This window comes from Podarcis filfolensis (assembly GCF_964270895.1).
Source record: "Podarcis filfolensis genome assembly, chromosome: 10".
In the NCBI taxonomy this organism is placed as follows: domain Eukaryota; kingdom Metazoa; phylum Chordata; class Lepidosauria; order Squamata; family Lacertidae; genus Podarcis; species Podarcis filfolensis.
The window spans coordinates 57,092,995-57,119,983 of record NC_139612.1 but is presented as its reverse complement, the minus strand read 5'-3'; the positions used below and the strand labels follow the sequence as shown (position 1 = coordinate 57,119,983).

Here is a 26,989-nt window from a genome sequence, read left to right as displayed (position 1 = left end):
TTTGGAGTGTCACAATACGTATGTCACTGCAGGGGCGGGGGGGACATTTCTAACAGACGATATCCTCGTTGCAGATGATGGTGACAACTCAGAGCAAAGTCTCTCTAGCTGATCTTAATTCACATGGGTGAGTTAAACTGTCTTTGAGAGCTTATAAATTTTAAAAGCACACACACATGCATAATACAGTACACAGTCTCTGATTACAGTTTTCTAAGATGAAAACACTGATATTTTATAAAGGACAGCTATTTCAAAGACTATGAGAAATGCAAGTGCATAGCAACTGACATCTTCAAAATTCTGTTTTTGTTTACATGAAACGATAAAGAGTAGATAAAATAATTAAATGTCGGCCATTCTGCAAGTGCTTAAATTTACAAACTATGGTATTTTCAGAAACTACACAAAGACAGACTTTAAAAAAAAGTATAATTAAAACAATGGGATTCCAAACTATAGTAACTGTAGCTAGGCAACAAACAATCAGATGTTTAACACCTGTGCACATTGCTCATAAGCACAGGGGACTGGAAGGAATAGAGCAGTTGCCTAGGAGAAAATTCTAGCATTCATAAACCCAAGAACAGCAGAACAAGATGGTGGTTTTCAAAAAGATATTACTGAACTGTACAGAGTCCAAAAGGAGGTCAGTGTCAGATATTATTCCTTGCAGAAGCAAGGAAACCCAGGCCAGGGAGCACATGCCAACTCCTGAAACAAACATCAGTCTGAGAGAACTGTTGGGGTTTCCGCACTCACACCTTCCCTGGGGCTACATAAGACTAATGTGTTCCAAGGGAAGGCAAACAAAAAGAAACCTTGGCCAAGAAGCTAGTGCCAACAGCTCCTATATTTTACACTTTGGGGTATAAAATCTACCAAGTTGAGGAAATCAACTACAAACTCTTGTATGCATAAAGCCGAAGTGTGAGTGAAGCATGTGCAGGGCAAATGCAGTTCTTATCATAGTTTTGGATAAGGTCACCGTTCAATGTTCAGTTTTGTGTTTGTATTCATTTCCTCTTTACAAGGAAGCTGCCCTAGGAAAATACCATCTTCAAATATAGCCTTTAGTAATACTTATAACTATCACCAGTTTGCCTGCTCAGTTCTCCTATCCTATGAGTAACTCAAATATAAGCAATATGCCAGCTAACATACTAGAACTCTAAATCAATGTTTTTCTTCTAGATTTAAGTTTATAATTTCTGGCGAATTCAACAACGTCCCAATTAGTCTCATAGGTACAGTTTGCCTTGCATGTGAAGATCTAACTACTGTTTATATTGGAATAATTCATACTAAGCAATTAATATATACTACTCATAACTGGCATTGCTTGGGAATTGTAAGAAATCAAAAAAATCAGTGCAGCTTTTAAAGTTTCATTCCACCATCTTGATTCAAATAGTGTCCAGCTGTATCCAAACACAGACGAAACCTGTTCCTTAACCTCAGGAACCATCTAGCAATATTTGGGCACAATGTATTATGAAATATTCAAATGTATAGCAAGCACCTTTCCAGAATACATAATAGACATCTCTCTCACACATAGAGCTCATTTTTAAAGTAGCACATTTTTTAAAGAAAATGTATTAGCTTCAATACCTAAGGTGTCATTAGATTTAAAATTAAGGCTAATACAACAGAAAATAATATTTAGAGTTTATTGGACCCCTTTACAGTTGTATAAAAAAGGGTTAGCTAAGACAGTTCAGTGTTGGAGATGTGGCAAGGACAATGCCTTTCTGAAACACGTTTGTACAGTGTTCTTTACTTAACAAGTTTTGGGAGAAATTGCTGGACTGTGTAACTATGACTGTGCAGAAAGTTAAATCTTTCAGCAGCGAATATTTTATTGAACTATATACCTGCAGTATGGAAATTATCAACGAGACAATGGAAATGGATTTTCTGTGCCCTAATGGTGGCCAAGAGATTGATATTGAGGAATTGGAAAAATAAAGTTATGACAGCTTTCCATCAATGGACAGATGATATGACATCACTCGCAATTTATGAACAGACTGCTTACAGGCACAGACTCTGTATGGATAAATACGATAAAATTTGGAATGAGTTTATACATAATGTCGTAGGCTATTAACATTTACATAAGCACCAGGACAATAACACTATACCAATTTATACAAGAATGTATGGGAATATTGTATATTGCTTCTTCTTTTTTTGTATATTTGTGTTTTTAAATGTATCATTGTTATTGTTTTTCTCCCTCTCACTTTCCCCCTTTTTCTGTATCACTTTATTTCTTTTAACTGAAATCATCATAATAAAATATAAACATTTTTAAAAGAACTGGAAACACCTCTTCCCCCACAGCCTGCTACCATCAATTGACAGCTAGGCAAAAACTAACTGGATAGCTCTGAGCCTCAGCACAAGCTTACCCCTTTGCATGTAGGGAACAAAGAGAATCCCATTTAGAATTTTCCTGTGCTAGTGGAATTCAGTTTTCAGCTGTAAAACAGCTCCAGAACCCACTCTCTAGGGAGACTGGTCTAGACCAATTTCTCTCATGCTTCAAGAAGCACCTGAAAGCCTAATTCTTGCCAGGCCTTCTTTCTACATCACAGTACGATATCCTATGCCTGAAAGCTGCAATTTGGTATGCTTTAGATTTTGAGTGTGGGTTTTACTGTTTTATTTCACTCAATGTCAGATGTCATATTGTTTTTAATGCTTGAAATTATTTTTATGTGCTTTTATTGTTGTTGTTTTTATTATGAAAGATCTCAAAGTTATTTAACAGGAAGAAATCCATAAATAAAATAAATAAATAAATACTTGTTTAGGTGGTTGCGGTGTTTGTATTCCTGCTTCTAAATCTCTTAAATTGTCTTGACTACTTTCAAGTAAAAACAGATTATACATTTTCACCTGTCCTTCCAAACTGAGTTTTTAAAAATAGTGATATGCCCTACAGGGTGGTTGTAAGGATTAGTGGATTAATGTGTCCAAAGGCATTATTTTTTTAGCTTGCATAACCAAAAGAGACATTTGGTGTTATGAATAACTCAGAGGTTTGCTGTGGTAATTGTGTATAAGGCCTAATGATAAGGAAGCCAAAAGGATATGGTTTTGAATCTGTGAAGTATTTAATTATTGCGCCATGTAGCATTTTTATATATTTCTGAATGGGGTGTAAACAAGAAAACATGAAGTGCAGTAAGGATGAAAGAGAATTCAAAGTAAAAGACTGGTTATTCTGCAAGAATGCTGGACAGAACAAGAGAATGACCAGGAAATGTCAGTACTGTTAAGGATGAACAGTATGACCTAAATGCATCATACAGCAAGATACCTATGATGTTATTCATACACAGTCTTACCAACAGAGAAGTCTGTTTCTCATTACTTTGTATTTTAAGGCACATGTTGTCCTTGGTTTTGCGCCATTCTATTTTTCAAAAGCCTGAATGAGAACAGTTTGGAGGATATTTCTCAGGATTCAAAACCAGAACTCTGTAGGTTGTCATGGTTCAAGGAGCCTATATAATCAAGTCCCTACATCTTATTACCAGTGTTAGGAACTCAAATATATAAGCTAATCACCAAACAGAAACTTAAACCTAGGTTATGGTTGCCACAGTGGATGTCTAGGTGCCTTTTTTAAAGTGGTGTGATGATGATGATTTTCATTTCTATACCATTTAATATTTTAAAGGGAAAAAATCTCAAAGCTGTTTACAACACATTAAAACATCAAATAAAATAATCCAGAATAAAACAAATTCAAGCTTCAAAGAAAATATTTCAGATCCTTCTCTATACTTAATTTATATAGCTGCCCCATAGCAGAAGTACTCTAGGAAGCCAGTGTGGTGAAGTGATCAGAGTACTGGACTAAAACCTGGGAAATCAGGATTTGAAACCCCACTGTCATGAAGCTCACTGAGTTACCTTGGGCCTCTAAACCTACCTCACAGGGTCTTTATAGAGATTAAATGGGGGGGGGGGGGTAAACCATGTACTCCTTGGAAAAAAGGTGGGATATAAATGCATAAATAAGCACTTCTGCTTACCTGGTTAAGAAAGCTGGAGATATCAGTCACCAACCTGGCATCTAGAGATTAGGGCTGGGTGATACCTGGTTTTCAACATTGTGATATATGGCTATGTCACAATGTCTGAAACAAGGATGGAGCTAAGTAGAAGCATTGGCTAGCTTCACAGTCTTTAACACACTGGGATTTTTGCATACTGCATGCATGATCAAAAATTATGGAACCAATATCACAATATGGATTTCATGTGGCCGCAACTAGACCCACGCCAGTAGAAAAAGGCACCTGGCTAATTTCTAACACTGCTTACTACCTTCCTTCTGCCCCACTTAAGTCTTTTGTGAATCTCTGAAGATGGTATAATTCAACATAGACAAGTTGCAAATCTCAGTGTGAGAAGAAATGGGGAAGATGAAAACAAACACTATTAGCATTTCTCTTTTAAAATATAAATGACCAGCCCTACCACAACCACAATGCCCGCCTTTCAAACTGCAGTTTAGTTGTCACAGCCAAGCTAAGAAATAGAGAAATAATTAAAGTTTATGCTGAATAGCGCGTATGAAATAAAAAGAATTCTGAAATTCCAAAGAATTAAGAAGTTTCTAGACACACTGTGTTTACTATTCTGAACTGCGCATTGATATATTCTTAAAGACAAACTGAAATTGCCAGATATAAAGCAGCAAAGTATTAAATGCTAATGAGTTTTCATTCTGTTCACTGCTCCCCAATAAGTATTCAAAAGGATGACTGAATCTGTATTTTCCTCTTCCAGGAACGATGGAAAGTATTGGCCATCCTGCAAAAGAATGTGTTAGTAGAGTGAAGAATCCTTTACAACTTCAAAATAATATAAATATATCACTTCAAGAAGGAATGAGAGGTATTATTTTAGAGGTCAGCTTTTGCATTTATTATGAAGCAGGCTAACAAATCCCATACCTTTTAAAAGAAACGTTATATGTGAAGGTCAAACTGCTACCATGCCAATCTCTACAACACTGGTTACACAACTGAGTCCTCTAAGTTCCTTCAAAAAGCAATAAAGTGTTACATAACACTGGAATGCAAAGGTTGGCATGCTGTTCACAACAAATGTCCTATGCGATGTTAGGGAAGCTAATCTGATCTCCATGGCTAATATCCTAGAAATAAAACTTTCGGAAAAATTTGGAGCATAGGTGGCTTTGTAATCACATCTTAGGCAGTTAGATGTGCATTTTTTTATCACTATGCACAAAGGCATCTTGCCAGAAACATAAAAAGACATCTATAGGCTTCAAACTACTTGACTTCATCTACGTAGTCATATTTTAACAGCACAACTTGTGATGCACAATTTCTACCACAAATGTTTACTGAATAAACACTAGTGGTAGCAGAAGCAGCAGCTATAACCATTGTTAAAACACCACAAGACCATTTGTGAATATGTGATCACATCCCACTAATGCCAGCTAAAGCACACCATAAATACACAATGAATCATTGCCACTCTTAACGCCACCTCTGGTACTAACTCCCGCAAAGGGTAGTCTACAGCCGGTCCCAGTGTCAGCAGCTATAAGGCAGCGCTGCTTGTCTACCTATCAAGAAACTGAAAATACATGACCCGCAGCAACAATCTCAGAGTTTTGTGTATAATCACAATTTCTATACAGCTCCTACCCAGGACACACCCTATCATGAAGTAATGTGAAGCAACCCACTTAAAGTAGCACCAGCAGGGAGAAGGAAGAAAATACAAGATTTGGGTCGCTTGGCGTGGTCATCTACACTTCCAGTATAGTGCCTTCTGTGAGTTGGCATCACATCCACACCACGATGGGCATTTGGCCACAAGACCTGCCAAACCAATGCCAATAACAGCCAATGCATGTAGGTTAGGTTTACGATTATTAAATTTGTGTATCACATCTCATGAAAAAGTGAACCCTATGGGATCTCTGCCAAGTGATTTTTCAGCAACATGCAATTTGCAAAAACTTTGTTTGCTTATTCCAACTTTATTCCAATAATTTGCTACATTTACTATATTTTCAGAAGTCTCATTAAAATCCTTTCTGCAACAGGATTAAATCTGTAGAGTGGATTTAGTCAAAAGAAACACGCTACTGTCAAGCAGCTTTCAGTGCCCGTTACAATTCTGACTTATTTCAAGTTCAACTGGAAAGTTTTGTATTTTCACAACAGACATTTTCAAATTCAGATAGTACTTATGGTTTATTTAACTTAAAATTATTCCAAAAGGGTATACTGCCAGTTTGCTCACCATGAGAAAATCAAGAGCTTCAGCTGGGAACATTGAGCTCAGTATATATTAAGTACCTAACTATAATCCAGCCTTATATTTCAGCACATTTAAGACTTGCCTAGTAGCCATAAGCTGACAAGGAACTGCACAGCTGAGTGAATAGGCTGGCAAATCTATCACTTCTCTACACACAGAATAGAAATCATGCAGGTTGCCATGCATAAAAGTGTAAGGGGCAGAGCTCTTCATCCCACTTCAACCAGCCCCCCACCCTGGCTAGAAATTATCCTCCCCACCTGCCACATGTAAGTAACTTTCATGGGCTTATTTACAAGACTGCAACAATCGGCTACAAAGCAGCTTCAACAAAATATAACAGCTTTTCCTCCCTATATGCCCCCATTACAATCCAAACTTTTACAGGCTTAACCTTAACCCACTAGCTCTAACCAATGCAGAATATCACTGTCAGTCACAACCACAAGACTACTTCTTTTTATATTTTAACTTTTTTTTTTTCTAGCACTATCGCTTGGGCTCATTGAGTAACAAACATTTAAAGATACACACAAAAATGCAGACTAAAGGAACTGCATTGATGATATAATTTTAGTGCTGGCACAACACAATTGGGAGAACACACTATCACAAGTGAAGCACTTTCACTGTATGCTACTACATCATTCAGAGCAACGCCCGTGCCAAAATATTACTGATAAAAAAATTCTTCCAATAACCTTCACCCTTTGTCTACTCACTGCTATTTTTATTTGGGTCAAATTCAATGCAACTAGGAAGCGAGCCAAAGTTGTTGATATTCCACAAAATTTCAGCATCCAACATATTAAAGCCACATAAGCCATCTATTTTTGTTTCTTGCAGGTAAAAATAAAAATGCTCGCCATGCACAGAATTCATACTAACATAGAACTCCATAGTTAATCACAGAGCACACAAAAAGAAATTACCATGTTTTTATTCAGAATAATAAAATACAGCAGTAACTTTAGGAAACAAAAACCTAACTCACACCCTAATATATATGTAAAATCATTTGAAAGGAACAGTTTTAAGCCTTCCAATATATGATACTAAATGTCAGGAGTAGTGCAAGCAACTACAGTAGTACCACGGTTTAAGAACAGTCCGGTTTAAGAACAATTTGGTTTATAAACTCTGCAAAACCAGAAATAGTATCTTGGTTTGAGAACTTTACCTCGGTCTAAGAACGGAATCCGAACGGTGGAAGGGCACCGGCAGCAGGGGGCCTCATTAGGGAAAGCGCATCTCGGTTTAAGAACGGTTTTGGTTTAAGAACGGACTTCCAGAACGTATTAAGTTTGTAAACCGAGGTACCTCTGTACTTTCAAATGTTTCAGATTTCACTAGCAAAAATCCTTTTTTTCTGCTTGCATAAAATTGCCTCTAAGAACCATTCAAGTAGATTTAGGACCATGCTTGTTCTCCCATTAAAGGCCGTTTTCAGTGGAGTTACCTGGCACTTAACTTTTTATGGTACTTTTAATTTCACATTATGTTCAACAGTGCATGTAACGAAAATGAATTAACATAGCCAACAGGAATTTCTAAGCTTCCAACCTTTTCTCCAAGTAAGTTTGACTTAACACAGGTTTATTTGAATGGGGATGTTGAAAGACACCTTCCAGGAACTGGGCACTAATTAAAACTATCCTTCATACCAGTGGATTGTGTTGCTTCCTTCCCAGTATTCTGAAATGGCAGAAACAGGAGCTCAAACTTAACTGCAGGTTGTATCCTTTGGCCTGGGAATGATGTCTGGATAATGCCAGATATGTGGGAAATGCTTGTGGTGACAAGTGGTAAGCAAAGTGTTAGGAACATACAGAGACACATCTACTGTTTCACCTGTCTGAGCACTGAAAATAGGTTCCAAAGGCCAAGTCTTGATGTGCCCAAATTGAAGTTCAAGCCTCGTCCCTCCCCTGGTTCAGTTTTTAGAAGAAACTAAAACTATTTTAATGACTATTAAAAATGTGACGTTTCCTTCCTGTTCTGCTTTTCCATGTTGTTAAAAAGACTTTTACAACTACATAAATGCTTCATGAGATTGGGGAAAGATTCCTAGATCTGTTAACACTAAGCCTTCTAAATGGTTTGGGAGCTACATAATCAGAACCCCATGATCATGATTAAGGGGGGGGCGGAATCAAAGTAGTTTTCTCCCCCCCAGCAAGGATTCTTCCAAGGATTCTTACATCATTCCAGCACTAAGCCTCCCTCATAGTTTGCCAATAAAACTGTATCAGAACCATTGTGACTAACAGATGTCTCTAATTTTTATCAAAGTAATAGCCACAGCCTTTGAGCAGTGAAACTGCACACCAATCCTTAGACCTAGATTGTGTTTAGTAAAATCATATGCCATTTAAATTTCCACAAGAAACAAAATTAACAGTCACAGCTGATGAAATTATGTCTATTTAGAGTGGCAAAACAGAAATGTGTTTTTTGCTTTGTTTTAGAGAACAAGGTAGAAAGCAGAACTCTCAACAAGACAGGGGGAAAAGATTTTACACACAAAATGCCACAGAGCAGTTAAATTAAGTCCATTAATTTACAAAAACAAAACCCATAATCTCTTAACAAGCTAACACAGAGCAAGAAGCTAACAAGCTAACATAGGGAATAGTTTTTTAACAAGCTAATATAGAGCACTGAACACATTCATGTTCAATGGCTTTACAGCTGTATAATCTAGTACAGTGGAACCTTGGTTCTCAAACGCCTTGGTACTTGAACATTTCAGCTCCCGAATGCTAAAAACCCAGAAGTAAGTGTTCCAGTTTTCAAATGTTTTTTGGAAGCCGAACGTCCGATGCAGCTGTCGGCTATTGTTTCCAGGGCACCTGAGCCAGTCAGAAGCTAGGCATTGGTTTTCAAACATTTTGGAAGTCGAACCGACTTCCGGAATGGATAATGCTTGAAAACCAAGGTACCATTGTCCTTGCATGTGACTGAGCAATCATAAATCAACCACCACCTTATATCACCTCAAACAAAAGGCTTTTCAGTGGTCAGTGTATATTCTGCTTCATTTAATTATTTTGTATTTTTGAATCCCACTCTTCCTCCATGCTGAAGCATAGGTTGACTAAGAAAAAAGTCAATAAAACTAGGAGATTAGTTAAAATCACAAGTTTTCAATAAAATATAAATAGGCAGTGATGATTATCTAAAGGATCATGCCATCAAGTGTTGAGTAATCAAGTGATGAGATTAAAAATGACAGGCATGCATGTGTCAACTGGCTTTAAGAATGTTCTGTAATAAGTCTATACAGAGCAGTCTCAGATTTTGTTAGCTGGCCTTTGCTTGGTTCACAAGCAAACACCTACAAACTCATTACGACAAGACTAAATTAGCCTGTCTAATTGCTTTAGCTTTTTAAAATCAAAACTACTATTCCATTTCCTTTCATGTTTAATATCTTGTTCAGTTAAGACAAACATCAAAAACCTATTATGTATAGGTAAAGAGATGAGAAAAACAGTTTATGGAGGAGAATCCTATGTAATAAATGCATGCTTAGGAATCTAGGATCAATAAACCATCTTTTTCACCTAAAACCTCTTCATTGGCATCTTTATTAGATGACAATTGTTTAGTTTGTTTATTGATACAAAATACCTTTTACTTATGGTCAGCAATAAGTAAATACACATTACTATATATCATTTCATATATGTACCAATTGTAATAATTTTGAGAGATACACTTCAACATAACTTTGTTAATATATTTATTAACGTTTATCTGAGTGTTTATAGTTGTTTAATTTTAATTTTATGTAATTGTTGCATGTCATATGTTCTTATGTAAACAAAGATGTATCTTAATGCAACCACATTAAACAGCTTAAAGATGAAAATGAATAAAAGAGAATTTTAAAGAAAACTTTAAAAAAAAGTTTCCATTTCTGAGGGCAACTGAGAAATTTTAAGATGAAAGTATGGAAAGAAAGCAGACTGGAAATATACCAAGACTGGAAAAACATACAGGCCACTGAGCAAGCCATGGCCAATTGAAGCTAGATCCAGCCATATATCAAAATCTATATATCATGACCTTTATGAATCTACTGAATAGAAGCCCAGAGATAAGATTGTTTTTCTGCAGTCCAGTGATATGCAAATTTTATTAAATAAATGAGTAGAAAGTATTTCATAATAACTTTAAAATGAATTATCTAAATTGCATAGAAGTTTTGATGATTACGCGGTACATAAATCCTGTTAAATTAATTAAAAATATTATGGTTGTTCCCTGCTTTGTAGAAACCTGAAAACGAACATTTACATGGCAAATACTTAATCTATTTCTACAGGTGCAATGAAAGTTGAACAAAGGGCTGGCCTCTCTAGTGACTCATTTAAATGCTGTAATTTGAGTTGTTCAAAAGTTTGTCAGAAGTTTTCCTGAAGTACCATCTAGAAATATTGCTATAGTTTTTTCTGTTTATTTTCAATCATTTGAGAAACCCTGAAGCTTCTGGGTTAGAATTTAATATGTCAAAACTGTAATTATAACACACACAACTAATAATGGAAGTTTCATTTTCATATTTCTGAAAGAACCATCACCTACAGGATAGAGAGTTGCATACATTTTACTTTCATTTCAGACACTCACCTACAGCAACTTTAGCCACTTCCCCCAGGGCAATTTTGTAACTGCAATAAGGGGAGGTGAGCAAGCTGAGCAAGTTTACTGCATGCTGTGCATTTTTTGTACTTATCTTCAAGTCTTGTACTGAGTACTGTACAGTGGTACCTCGGGTTACAGATGCTTCAGGTTACAGACTCCGCTAACCCTTTGCTTCAGGATGAGAACAGAAATCACGCGGCAGCAGGAGCCCTCATTAGCTAAAGTGGTACCTCAGGTTAAGAATGGACCTTCAGAACTAATTAAGTTCTTAATCCGAGGTACCACTGTATAAAGCAAATATACTTATTCAGAGAAGCTCATGCACATACTTGTTTACAGCTCTGCAGTCAAACAGGCAGCACTTCACTTTGCTTGGCTTCTACAGTTACTTCAACATAACATCAAGATAATTGCCAAGCCAGTTCTATGAGGTACATATGATTTCTTCTCATCTTAAGATTTAGAAGTGTTTTTAAAACTTGAAAGACAATGTCTGTTTTACTCAGGTAGGATAGGTAACATGGGAACATGCAGAAACCAACGTATCTATTAGGCCAGAGGTGAGCAGAACCCTTAAGGTTCAAGTAAAATAGATCCCACCAGACTTTAAGTCTGCCCACCCCTATATTAGATCCTGTTAGAACTCTGAACTACAGTTTCTGCTACAACCAAATGGGGAAACAGTGGTTCCATCTCTATTTATTAACCATAATATGAAACCAGACTTTAAAAAAAACAGGTTAGTAAGCTAATCAGATCCTGCTTTCATATCCTCATTAGTAAGAGAGGACTGAATAAATTCTGTGAAAGAAAGAAAAATACCAACACTTCAAGATCTAGTGCTTCACAAAGAAGAATGGCTGTAAACTGAGGCAACATGCAAATGAAAAGCACCAACGTTAGAAACTGTGCTTAATGCATCCTCAGCAATTTCCACAGTGCAAACCACTGCAGCATGCTATTGGTTAGTGTGTTAACTGTAAGCAAACAAATGTGAGCAAGATGAAGGTTTTACCCCGCAAAGATACTTCTAAATACCACAACGCGCTGCTCACCGAAAACCACAAAGGGCAATGTCAAGAACTAAATATGGCACAGGAAGTTTTATGATACACACAAAATCTGATTGCATTTCTTCTTCCAAAATTAACTTTTTTCCCATCAGGGTATAAAGAATGAGCAGCTGGTAAGCACCCAATATATTTAATACCTTTACATTTTCACACCAGCTTGCATGCCTCTTTACCAGGGTGCATTTCAGCCCAAGTCAAACAGATTATTTCAATACAATTTTAAACCAGCCTTTAAAAAAAGCCACATGCATCTATAGGCCTACAGAAATGGCAGTATGTGTTAGTACAATGCTTCTTTGCAAACTCACAAGCAGAGGTATCCCAAACTGAATTTAAGTAAAGTCGAAGGTAGTCAGCCTTTGACAGACATGTCCATATTAAAATGTAAGTAAGAACAATCAACAGAGGATACTTAATATTTACAAAATGTAAAGATTTACTACAAAATTGTTCAGAAGACCTAAAAATATGATCAGACCTGAAAACAAACCAAAAAAGCTGCTATTAACAGATGAAGGTTACATAAGTGTAAATGTTCAAATCCTTAAGATAATCAGACTGCACTGCAGATTTTAATAGAAATATTTATGGTTTATCATTTATGAGCTATCAGTCCTAACAAGGATCAAGAATCAAAGTTTTATTATGGTCAAAAGAGCAGGGCCAAAAGCAGCTTGCTGACAAAGCAGGGCAAGATGATCAGAAGTGAAACGTAGGTAGAATGCAACACAGGTCAATTGGTCAGGCAAGAACACAAGCTCATACTACAAGGTTACCATTAACTGGCAACACTGTTAAATGCATTTAATTTAAAATGGCCAGGAATCAAGGCTGCCCTGTTAAACCTGCCACATTAACAGTGCCTGAAAGTTTAATGATGTCTCACAGAATATAGTTTTCATCCAGATGAACATGCCCCAGCTTGATTTTAAGGTAATGTAAAATCCTGGAGTCTTTATTGTGAAGGTAGTAAGACAGTTGAAATAGACAGTAGGCATAAGTGGCAGGTAACTAGCTGATCCACAAAAAAATATTTAAAGCAAACCTAAGCCTAAACCTGAATCCAATTCCAAATTCCAAAGAAAATAAAATATTGTTAAGAGGATTGTTTTCTGAAATGAATCAAACCCAAACCTTAACATTCTGGCCCTAAAATACAAAACTGATTATTTACACACAAATACCAGGAACTGGTTCAAAATAAGTGATTCAATAATTCAAAGTCTGAGAGTAGTAAGAAAAGGCCTACGGGATGGGTCTGTGATATATATTGTTTATCTTAATCCCATGTAAACCCATAGCCAAACTCTAGTTAGCTAAATAAGTGAGCTTTCATAACCTATGTTTTGAAATTGGCTTGCTTTGAAACTGGCCAGAGTTTGTTTAAACTACAATTCAAGTTCATCTGCAGTCACAAATTATGATTTGTGGAAAGTGAAACTAAAGCTCTCAGAAGTCTTTCTCCTAACCAGACATGAGTACAGTGGTACCTCTGGTTGCAAACGGGATCCGTTCCGGAGGCCTGTTCGCAACATGAAAAGAGCGCAATCTGAAGTGCCGTATCTGCACAGGTGTGTGGCGTGATTTGGTGCTTTTGTACGTGCGCAAGCAGCGAAACCCGGAAGTAACCCTTTCCGGTTCTTCCGGGTCGCCACGGGACGTAACCTGAAAGAACGTAACATAAGGTATGACTGTATCGGATGGGAGGTTGGCTTAATGCAGGCTTATTTCAACATGTGTAGGTAGCACTCAACAATTGCTTAGCATTATGTGCAAGCTGGATCAAATAAAAGAAAAAGTTCTGCTTTTCACAACCATTTGGAGTTTTATAAACACGCCAATCTCTAAGCTGTTCTCTATGCTAAAAAGCCAACCCAAAAGCTCTTCCTCACAAGGTCCTCCAAGCTCTTAACCATTTTAATGACTTACCTATATTTTTTAAAGCTCTAATATATCCTTGGGAAAGGGACAGCTAGAACAATAAGCAAAATGTGATATAGAATGGCACTGTACTTATATTCTGCATTGAAGAAACAGAGATAAAAAATAAATGTCATCTTACATTTCAGAGCAAGCCAATTTCATGAGAGATTATCTTAAGTATAGCTCACTGTGGTTTGATCTTAATTTGATACAAATTGGCAGGGGCGAGTTGTTCCCTAAATTTCAATTCTGCATTTAAAACACAGTTTATTCCATCAGCAAAGCTGATCCCAAGAGTTCCCAAGTCCTAAAAAAAATAGAAATCCGCCATTTAAAAAGGATAAGAAACAAAGCTATGTGTTGCAGATAAGATGGAAAGCATTTTTTTAAATGAAGATATGAACAACACATGTTTAACACTAAGAAGAACACTGCAAGGAACATGCAGTGGTGGGGCTCCCCTTCAGCAGGCATCAATGACTTTGAACCCTATATCTAATCATTGACAAAATTAGAGCTACTCTGTTGACGGATGTATTTTACCACAGTCAGAGTAACGGAGTTAATACAGTTTACTGATGTTCTAGCCTTCCCACAACTTTTAGATTTGAATATGGTAAACAAACCAAATATTACAGGCACTTTGCTCCTCCACCACTATAGCCACATTGGCAGGAGCCAAGCAATGGTTTGGCTTCAAGTTATGTAAAACCCAGGCTCATAGTTAATCTGCTCCCAACAAATCATAGGCACTATGCCAAGAACAAACCGTGGTTACAAGCTTTTGGTTTGCTTGAAAAGAGACAAACCATGAGCCCTGCAACACTAAACCCAAACATGGCATATCTACTGGAAGGAAAGCAGGAGCAGGGAAAAGAGTGGAGCTCCTATAATGTTCACACCATGAACCACGTTCAACTTTAAACCACAATTAAGCTTAAGTAACATGTTAAAGCGACATGTGAACCAGACCTTCACAGTATTAAATTTGCAAAATTAAAATAAAAGCTTGTAAAATTTCTGAACTGCAAGGAGCCAAAGTTTAGTTTTACTACTTCTGCACATCACTGCAGCATCCACTATTGCTACAATTACTGTACGTACATTCTAAATGGGAGCTGAATGACAACTATAGCCATCACTGAAAACCAGCTGCCTTGCATCACTTTCTCTATATAAACTGTTTACATAGAGATTTACCCACATTGCTACTCTGATTGAGACAGCTTTGCCTTAAATTTGCCAACTATGATTCTAGATACTATTGAAATATCAGTTATTTTCACTTATCCGGGAGGAAGGGCTTAACCAGCATTACAACTCAATGAATCCTCAATTTACACTGGAGACCAACTCATTTCAACCACATGCAAAGCAATATAAACACAAATGTATTCCATGAAATATAGCAACCAACTTTCAAGTTTGGAAATATCTCCCCCCAATAGATGACAAGACTGTGTAACATAAATTTGCTTTACTTCAGTATGACTCAGAACTACTCTTAGTTTCGGGCAAACTATGAAAACAAAACAACAGGCATTATATTCAGGGGTACAAAAGTGAGCACAGATATAATTACTGCAAATTCACTTTATGTTGCATATGCATGACTACAGGCTTCATTTGTATACAGTAAACAGATTGCGTTAACCATTTTAGACCTGCATCTGACACCTGCTAAGGTTGATAGTTACATCTCCAAAATGGCTGTGATCTTAACTTTTTTAATGACTACTCAAACACAAGACCTTGTGTAGAGCACATTCCCTAACACTTTTTGTCACCGTATAGCTGTTCAACCATGCACTAAAGATGTGTTAAGAGTGGATAATTTTGGTGTGTGTGTTTTTTTAAAAGTCAAAATTGCTTATACTCAGTTTCAATTCAACCACAATTAAGGGTTGATTCTAAAAAAATTAGATGAAATCTGAGCTGATACACAAATATGTTGAAACTGTATGCATCTCTTAAGACTGAATCCATGATCTTCTAACAGACACACAGGAGGAAAAAAACAGGATGAGGGAGAATATTTGACTGCTGAGGTCAAGCCTTATAAATGTGGAACAATATATCATTTATTGTACTTATTACTGGAGCAAGTCCTCTGGTATTTATAGAATATCAGCTGAACAACATGGCCATTTTATATCTAATCCAGAAATACAGCTTTTACCCAGAAATTATCAGCCTTGCTTTTATAACATTCTTGGACTGTTTTACTGTATTGGATGGTGGCCCTTATTTTCAAATGAATGATCTTCCTGAAGTGTCCTCACAAGGATACGAAAGCTACATTTACACACACAGTAATGCTAAACCATAGTTTAGAATTACAAGCAGCCCCCGGTTTACACCCGCGGGTAACATTCCGAGCCACCGTGCACATCGGTGAAATCATGTATAGTGGTACCTTGGGTTAAGAACTTAATTGGTTCTGGAGGTCCGTTCTTAACCTGAGGTACCACTTTAGCTAATGGGGCCTCCTGCTGCCGCCGTCACATGATTTCTGTTCTCACCCTGAAGCAAAGTTCTTAACCCGAGGTACTATTTCTGGGTTAGCGGAGTCTGTAACCTGAAGCGTCTGTAACCTGAAGCATCTGTATCCCGAGGTACCACTGTATAATTGAAACCCATTGAAAAAACCTGCAAGTACCCCATTCTGCACCACGCCTGCACGTTTAGTGGCATTTCAGTGACATTTTTGGGCCACTTCTAGATTCAGCATGATGCACGGTTGCACACATATTGAACACACGTAAACCGGGGGGGGGGGGGCTGCCTGTACATGGAAAAGTCTCACCAGGCCTGAAGAAAGGAATAGGGTCACACACTGCTCCAGTTACCTTCACCCCTATAGCCAGGAGAGCTGCAAAGACTACTTTCAGTTTCCATGAATCTTGGCTGTGTTACTAACAAACAAGGTATCCTGGTTTAAAGTAAAAGCTGGTCAGTTTAACAGGTCAGCTTCATAACCCATAGCTTGAAGTTGGCTTATTTTGTTTGTTTGTTTTACACTACGTGTTTGGTTCATACTCAAGGTGAAAGTCAGGTTAACAAAGTAATTGGCAACTCTCTTCCAGTCAGCTGCATGGGAAGAGGAGAGAATGCAAGCCAGGGGCTTTGTTCAGCTCAATGAGATCCATCCACATAGCATTAAACCATGGTTTAACATTACGTGACAATATAGTTAGTGGTGCATATTCTCTAAAAAGATTGTTATGGCAACCAGCTAGTACTGGACACTTGTTTAGGTAATGCACAATTTACAACACAGTAAATAATTTAAATCAATTAAGATCAGCTGTGTCTTGGAAATTCAAATCATTACTTAAACTTCTGCAGTCTATTTTCAGATTCTGTGTAAACAAAGTAGTCATGTTTCAGCAAAAGTCTGTTTACATAACAGCAATACTTTAAAATAAGATCATGCTTGCTGCTGACCGCTAGCCTGGTCACCTGTGGCGAGTTAAGATTTTAACTACCCAGCCTCCTTTCTAGATAAGAGACAAAGACAACCCATTGTGCATTCTGAATGCTAAATAAGGACAAGCAAGAGTGTGTTGGCTATAGTCTTCAAAAAACATTCTGAACACTGGATACAAGGCAATCTCCTTTCTAACCTTCTATCAATGAATTATATGACTAGAACAAGAAAGCCTTATCTGCAGCCTCCATAATTCAAGAGACTCCATCATGCAAGCTGCGGGCAAGGTGAAGAATAGGCAACATTAGCATTCCATAAATGGCAGTTGCCGCCACCCCCTTCGGCAATCTGCAGAAGTGAAAGGATGCTGTGGGAGGAAGAGAGAGCAGTACAGTAGAAAGAAGTGGTCAAAAAGTACCAACAGAACATGGTGTAGAGAAGGCAAATGAGGAGGGTTGGGGCAGACAACTACCACAAGAGTTGATTTCCAACCTGAAGGAGACTGATCAGAATGTCAATAAAAACACTTGGGGGTAGACGAACATTCTTTCTATAGTCAGGAATTTTTTCCACATTAAGATATGTGGTACATTCTTCCTTAAATAAAAATTTCCATAGAAGGAAGCTAACTTGGCTATTTCTTCCCCAGGCTGATTGGTAATTCCATTGCTCCTAACAAAGCATGTTTTACAAACAATTTTAACACTTCTTAATATTAAAAATAAACATTGCAACTTGAATGTTCATGTTTTTCCACATAGAGATCTCCCAACTTAGAGATCTTTGAGATTTTGAGTTTCAGGTAAATCTTTTTTTAACTCCATGGTCTAGTTAGGCATAATGCAACCTTTCCAAAGCAACAACACTGTACAAAGAAAATTGAAACAAATGACATATGCAATTTACTACGGACACACAGTGATTTAGAACAGCATTGTAATCTTGTGTGATAATATACTAATGCATATTCTCACACAATGTAGAGCAAACATCTATTTTTGAACTATTTATCTCTTAAATTCACATCTGTCTTACATCATAAACAAAGTGAGCTTGGGGATAAGTAGCATAGTGGCTGAGATTGACCTACAGATCAAGAAGTTCCTGAGTCAGATCTTGCTTCTGCCATGAATTCCGAAGGTGACCTTAAACCACTTTCTCAACCACAACCTAGGTATAAAACCAAACTGCCCTGAAAAAGTTGCTGTAGAGATTACAAAAGTCCAATATATGTGTAGCAAGCACTTAAATGCTAAGCAGCAGCGTTTACCATACTGCACAATTAGGTACAGCAGCATGATAAGTTAAATAAGAACTGGTCCCTGAAGGCACGGTCCATTCCGATCACTACAAAAAAGCAGAAAGGGGGAAATGACATAACATTCTTTTGTCAGGTCTGGATGACACAGCAAGTTGCCATGCACCAAAAACAGAAGGAAAATCTTCCAAAGTCCTTTACCGCACTGGAAGAGGTGTGAGGCTAGACTCACTCCTGTCATGATAAACCATAGTCCATCAGAATGTCCAAATACAGCCAGTGGCTTAGCTATTCTGTCATCACAGAGGCAGCACAGTTTTGGAGTAAGTAGTTGAGTACTGAGGGTGCCTGGTAAGATAAAGCTTTGAAGAGTTCTAGAATAACAGTGCTAAACAAAGTGAAGTATTGCTTATGTGCCACTCGCTTTCAGATGTCACCTTCCAAGTGAGTTGACATTTCCAGAACATTTCACTAGAAAGGTACTGATTAAGGTTTGTTCTAATGTGCAGCTAGACATATTTTGTGCAATGTAAAAAATATGTGTGAAATAAGTTTTTGTGAATTGGGCATATGGGATTTAATTAGGTAATTTCTTATAAAGAAATAGATGAGAAAATATGAAACGAAATAGAAAATGAAGCTTATATTAATAGTATTCTGGAACAAACTACTTGGCTAGTCAAATGCATTTACTGACTCATAATGAAATTTACTTAAATATATATATGAAATCGTTATATACCAGTACAAAACAAACAGAGCAGAAGATTACACAGTTGTACCATGCTGCCTGCTCTCACATTATGTTGAGCATGTTAAAATTTATTTTGTTTCAAGATGGTCAGATTATCTGGTACTGGGTGTTTTGAGCAATTTCATTTGCAAACCTCTGGGGGGGAAATCCCTTAAACATATCTGCAAATATTGCGTTGGGAGCTGGTGCATGAGGTATCACCGTAGGTGGTGATGGTAGTGAACTGTTGGATGCTACAAGTGCTGCATCGGAGTTGGTTTTTCACCAGCAGTCCTGGATTAATGTTTTTTTTCATTCTGGTACAAAGTGCTACTAGTCTTGGGCAAAAGTTTAGGTTTAACTTCAGTTTTAAAATGTATATTAAAGATTAGTAACTAATGTGACTAAATGGGATACATGGGTTAAAAGAAGACAGTATAACCTATTTTTCCTCTTGGTCCCCAGCTGAATATCCCTACAAACACAAACTTTGTGCTTGTCCTTGCCAGCAAGAAACTCTTTCCAAAGACATAGTGGTATGATTTATTGTTCAGCAGTCTGTGGTCCAAGAACTGTCTCCAGCAGCTACAGTTCCCCTCAGTCCTTCAATAGAACTTAGACCTGGTAGCAGAGTTTGTTCTCTTTCAACAGGCAACTTAGTAAATCACAGTATAAGTCCCCAACTCTTCTTTCAGCTCTTTGTGCAGGCGCCTTGTCCTCCCTTCTCCAACACTTCTGTTTTCTTTTCTCAATTTTAACAGTAGCTGAAGCATAGGACAGGTCTCTGTTGTATCCTACTACAATTCCCAGGATTCCTATTAATTTTGAGCTTCACCTATCCTATAGAACTAATCCTTGAAGAAGATTTACATCATATGGCCAGACTTCTGGAAATTTCAATTTAATCAAAGGCAGCATCTCAAGAGAGATTCCCAGACTGAGACAAGGCCTCCCTCCACTAATGCCAACAGATTGGAAGCCCTCACAGAGTGAACTATATAGGCCAAGAAGCACAAAGTTCCAGACAATCAGAAGGACAGGCAAATATATTGTTATTAATAAATTTGTGTCTTGGACCTTATTCCAGACAATGTTGTAAATAATACATGGGTTACAGGCAGCAACTTTGCAGTTTTTGAGCAGCCATTTTGTGAAGATCCTCCATTAACCTTTGATATACCATGACTGTAAATGCAAACAGAATCTTAAACATATTTTACAGGGACAATAGCCATTTTGTAAAAGAGGACAAATCCTATTCACCAAAACTATAATTCACTGTGTCGGTTCAGTGTCTTCATTATGCTTTATGGGGGAAGGGAATCAATGCTCAGCTATTGGTTTCAGAAGGGAGACCTCCTTAATCCCCCATTATTTTTAAGGCATCTCTATTATTCTTGCTCCCTCACTGTGCTTTCATTTCCCCAAATTTCCTGTCTTTCTTCCATTCTCTGTTGGTTGTTTCTTTCTTCTTTCCCATCCTTCTCTGTTAATTCTTATTTCCTCTTCTCTCTTTCATGTTCTTTCTTTCAGTTACGAAAAGTTCAGGGGCAAGCAGTGTACTGGCTACTTGTGGAGGAAGAAAAAATGCTTAGAATAAACCTGCCACTGATCAGACAGATGACACTTCCTCTTATGGTGCAAGATTATACTACACAAAGGGTTGGCTCCTTGGTGAGTAACAGAAATCTCAACAGCAATCCAATGCCAGAACATTTCTTAGCACAATGAGCTAATTACTTCACAGGTGTGCTTTCAGCACATATGAATTAAGAATCTGCTCCGCATTCCCACCCAGAACTGACTCAATGAAAAGGAAGGAGGGACTTAACTGGAGGTCACAGGCCACACCCAACACTTTAATTGCATGAATGAATAATCAATTGCATACTTAACTTCCTCTGCCCTACAGAAATATAGTGAAGGCAAAAAGGATTTCTGCCTATTAACCATACTATCTCAGCTAGGAAGGCTATTATAAACTCAAGAACACATTCTGAAAAATCAACTGTCAAATCAGTGAAAATTTAAACCACTATATACACAAACATTTTTTAAATCTAGTTTCTGTATCAGAAACCAATAGGATAATTGGTAGGTTGGTTTTACCCTCCTAATGATAATTTTATATTTTATTTGCATGATTATATTTGCATTAACTTTCAGAAGTGAACAAGAGTCCATGAAGCAGTTTTTGGCATCCATCAAAGCTAAGGGAAAAAGCTGCTGACTCAAAACAGAGGAAGATGATTCAGACTGAAAACAAAGCATTTTGAAGTATAGCAACACACTTAACCTACTTCCCCCCTCCCACACACATACATACCCCAGCAAATAAGGATTTCACTGCCTTTCCATTGCAGACTACTCAAATCCTACATTCTCCAAAATATTTATACCTTGCCATAAACACAGACAATACTGAAACTGGGAATTTAGTAAAAGTTTCATAAATAATCATGATTACTATTAAGCCTCAAAGCTCTCCACTTGCCTGTACAGTCAAGAACACTTATCTAAACACGAAGAACTCTATTCACATCATACTCTATATTAGAATCACTGGCTTCTATAAATGCTGAAGGGACATTGTGGTAATGGTACTCAAGTTCAATATATAATGTAGTACCACAACCTTCTCAAAATATGTTATCTTGGAAACCCCAGTCTATTAGTTAACAACAGTACAGTAGTACCTCGGGTTACATACGCTTCAGGTTACATACGCTTCAGGTTACACACTCCACTAACCCAGCAATAGTGCTTCAGGTTAAGAACTTTGCTTCAGGATAAGAACAGAAATTGGGCTTCGGTGGCGCGGCTGCAGCAGGAGGCCCCATTAGCTAAAGTGGTGCTTCAGGTTACGAACAGTTTCAGGTTAAGAACAGACCTCCGGAACGAATTAAGTACTTAACCCGAGGCACCACTGTACATTAAATACAGAGGTGAGGTTGTTATTGGCATCTGTCTGCTAAAGAGACAATGGAGTGCTCTTGGGGGGTGGGGAATCAAACCACTGAGTTAGCAGCACTGAAGTGACCTCCCCTGGGCGTAAGCCTGGGCAGTGTGTATGGGCTGCCCAGGAAAGCAGAGGAATACATCAGCACCAATTTGGCTGCAGGACTTGTAGGAAGGAGGCATACAAGACACCATCCAACCGTCTTAGGGACTCAACTCCAACATAATACAGAAATAAACAGCATCTTTCCAGAATTTTACATTGCTGCTTAATTATTAAGATATTTTTTCAGATATAAGTTGATGTATTTATTCTTACGTTTTGGTAAGCTGCCTCTGTAAGGAGTTAACAGTAAAAGGCAGGGCATAAGGTATATAAAATAAAATAATGTATCAGACCATGCTTCACAACTGTATTTTGAAATTCATTTTATTAAATTAATAAATAATATTTTAAAACTCCCATTAACTAAAACAATACAACATCTTTAACAAACTAACAGTGAAGACCTAACCACGTTTATTCAGAAGTCCTACTGAATTAAATTGGGCTTACTTACTCCCAGATAAGTGGGATACGAATGTAACGATCTACCAACATTGCAAGAAATGTATTTAAAGCGAGCAGAAAGCACAGTTACTTGGAGAGCTGAAAGTACTTCATGGATATCCATGTTATGACTACTTCTATAGAGCACTCCATAAAGTTTTTTGCTTTCAACAGCTATCTCACCAAAAAGCCTGTTGCATCTCACTGCATCAGGCAACACAGTGCCTATGTAGAACTGCAAACACCTTATATAAAAAACCCCCAAAACACTGCCTACAAAGAGATGATTCTCTACACCCCTTTTCAGTTAATTTATGAGCATGGCAGTATGCATGAACAAACCTGGACCCCATGATCATCTTCTAAGGCCCTTCTTCATGCGCCTCCTCCATGAAAGGTCCGGAGGTTGGCAACACAAGAACAGGCCTTTTCTGTGGTGGCTCCCTGTTTTATATAATGCTCTCCCTTCATTACATATCTTTAGGTGCCAGGTAAAAATGTTTCTCTATAAGCAGGCTTTAGGTGATTAACATTCTATGGCCGTTAAACTGGGTTGTGGGAGGGGGATTATTGGTTTGTTTTTGTTTTATTATGTATTTTGTGTTCTCATTTTGTACTTTTATGTTGTGAACCACTCTGATCTTCAGATGAAGGGTAGTATACAAATATGATGATGGTGATGATACTGTTCTAATTTCATATTGATACTTATCAGATAAATTTGCTATTACATTATTAAGGACTCAAGATGTGAAAAAATCCATGGAAGAAAGAGCATAATGCATTCAAACAAAAGGTACTTGAGGATGGCAAACAAAAATCAACCACTTCAAAGTTCATTTCACCCAGAATACAAACTTCTGACAACACTTTAAAATTCTCATTTACACTTGGTTCACCATTAGTTTTTCAAAGTCTTCAAGGGCAAGTGCATTCTGGCATAAATTCAAGGACTGGATGCACATCCAACCCCCACAAGTTGTTCTGCACCCCAAACCGGCCCACACAAAACTGCACTGTGATCAACAGGCATAACTGCTATTCCAGTGCAGTTGTCGAGCTGCACACTTGAATCCTGCTTCAAAGGAAAGTTTTCCTCAATCTATAAAAAGCTCCAATTTTGATTAAGGCCAAAGCAGAGCACAATAAGTACCAGGCAACTTACTAGTGCAGACAAACCCTAATATCAGACTGACTTTAAACCAATTTGTTCCCAAAGCACACAATCTTACTACAGAGCTTCTACTTCTAAGCTGATAGTCTCAATTTAAGCAAGCACTTAAATAAAATGTAAAAAAGAAATCATTACAAGTAGAGTTCAAGTTTTAAATTTAAGTATAGGAAGGGAAACCTCAGGAGAGTCTGTATTTGGCCATCCTCACTGGTATAGGGGAGTCAAATTAATTAGTTCATGGGTTAATTTATCTTCCTCACTGCTGCATTTGGTCTATTCTGCCTGCAACAAACTTCCAAGTTCTTTGAATTCTCATGTGAGCATGAGTTTGTTTCAAATGCTGACCCTGAAACAAACCAATATAAACTGAAGAATCTTTACCCGGTTTGCCAGACTTAACAAGATGTTCTCTGAAAGGCAACTTGTATTGTTTACATCAGTGGTTCCCAAATGGTGGTCTACATACCCCAGGAGGTCTGTGTAACACACCCAGGAGGTCCATGGCACCATTCACATAAAAAAAAACTACCACAGAGATATTAAAATTTTCAAAAGTAAGGAGCGAGGCTTTGGGTTTTGAAAGTCCACAGTACTTTGCTAATTGGAGATCACTGGTTTACATTTCTGAAGTTTAGTGCATCTAATATTTATTTAAAATATTTTAATATCACTGTTCATACAAACTTTTTCAACATATACTGGAGCTAGCAACTTCACTGGTGAGCAGTGCAAATTATATGACTGCCCCCTATGCCTCTGGAAAATATCAGCATTGATTTTTCAACCCAGATTCCCAAGCAGAATGAGCACCTTTCATGTATTTACTGTTCAACTCGCAATGCAACAACTTCTTTCTTAGACTCAATTCATATGAACTATTATTGGTGTCTTTACTGTGAAATGATTGTGGAGTACAAGAAATGACAAACCAAAATTGCCAGCCTACCCACTTACCACTCATGTCTGTTAACTGGGTGTGGAATATTGCTACTGACCTATCAAGAAGGAATTACTACTTGCCTAACTACAAAGATGGTGCGAGTAGCTCACTCAAAGAACACCTGCAATCCTTTCAATTCATGCACCCGTATGCACAAACATGGGGTAGCCAGAAAGCTGACAATGTACAGACAGCTACATACAATATGACCCTCATCTGGTTCACAAAGGGGGCAATGCTATGGTCCTAGCTCCTTCAAAGCCCTGGCCTAACTGATGTCAGCATCAGTATTGTCAAAAAGCAGCATGCTAGAAAATGATTTGGACCTGAATGATCCAGATTCCTTCCAGTCCCATGACATGCCCGCAAACTGGAGGGAAATTCAGTCCACTTCTGAGTGCATTTAGATCTCTATCTCCTCTTCATTTCATTGTTTCCAATGCTGCAGCTACAATGGCGCAACTGACTTCTGTGTGCACAATGGAGTTTCCTCTTCTTCTCCTGCCACCTCCAGACCTCACCCCACCCCCCACATCCTCTAAATCAGCTGTGGAGGATTGGGGCATCCTCCAGAGCAGAGTTTGGGAGTAAAGACAGTAGAGAGGAAATAGAAATCCCATTGCACCTATGGAACTACATGCACAAAGAATTGGATAAACCCATTGGAACTCAAGAGCATCCCTCCACCCTCACTTCCACAGTGCCAGCTTGAGTCTGTCAGTTTGTAGTAGAATAATGTGGTAGAACCACCATCATTCTTCCCCTCTCCTCCCATCCGCACAAATGCACCCCTTAGGATTGAAGCCTTAATCACTTACCATTCCATAAAACATATCTGAAGCAATACCAATTTACATTTCTACCTCACTTTAAACATGACCTAACATGTGTCAGGCAGACAGACTTTAAGAGTCACTTCACAACAGACAGGGCAAACCACTAGTGTGACAGGCAGTGTTGCTCCTACAAGCATGCAATGTACACTGGTGAACTGTAATAGTCACAGTTCTCTAGTGCATGACCACAGTTTGTTTGATATTACACATTTGCCCTACACACATTGCCACAGCCAAACATACTCTAACTGGGATTTTTTATTAAATGTGGAGAGGGAACAAGAAGAAAATCTCTGGATAGTTATTCCAGGGAAAATATCGTATCAGAAAGATTTTTTTACTTCGCGTTACATACACAAACATATAATAAACAATGTACGCTGCAGTATCATTACCAAGCTGAGGTATACAGTTAGTAGAAATATGAAGGCTTTGCACAAATTTAACAGGGTTGGTGCTAAACTTAGTGCCTTTGCAGCTCCACAGAATTCTCATTTTCCAAATATTTTATCACCACATTGTACAATGGACTCAGCCCTAGTCAATATAAAACCATTCCCTACTGACTTCTTTTTAATTTAAAAAGGGTTTGCTATCATTTGACAGGTTGCAGATGTGAACCAAAACTCAACAGCCTGAGTAGTGAAGCTACCAAAGTATATACCAAAATCTTAAGTTGAGACTATCATCTAATGTTAGCAGATATAGGCCTGATTCACATATTGGCGTGATTTGCACAACCCAGTACACTAAACTATGGTTTACCACGCCCACACACTCCCAGAGAGTAATTCACAGTCACTGTGCTCCTCTCCCCAGTCCTCCTTATTGTCACACCACATAGAGTTAAGTCAAAGTTTCATTTAGTGTGTTATCCAAACTCTGGCCCATGGTTGAGCTGTAGCCAAGAATAAACCTTGGCTACAGCTTGTGGCTAGTAAGAAGAGAACTTAACCACGAGCCCAGTATCATGAGCCTGGTTCCAGGCCATTAAGAGTAACCAATGCTTCCCAGATCACCTTTACAGCACACACAAAAATGAGACTATTTAATATATAGCCAGGATCAATTGTAATCTTCCATGGGTCACGCACAGGAATACAGCCATTCTTTTGGGACTATCAATTTGGCAGTAGG

General features: G+C 37.9%; 1 protein-coding gene and 1 long non-coding RNA gene across 21 annotated transcripts in view; one reads left to right on the top strand and one right to left on the bottom strand.

Moving 5' to 3' along the window:
- Window positions 1–26,989, bottom strand: part of WNK1 (WNK lysine deficient protein kinase 1) — a 107,001-nt gene that overhangs the window by 78,240 nt on the left and 1,772 nt on the right. The gene's annotated exons all lie outside the window — the stretch shown is intronic.
- On the top strand, window positions 520–26,892 carry LOC310742829. Its single transcript, XR_014538705.1, has 4 exons — window positions 520–649; window positions 4,813–4,920; window positions 20,928–21,068; window positions 23,643–26,892. It is a non-coding gene; the product is annotated as an uncharacterized lncRNA (long non-coding RNA).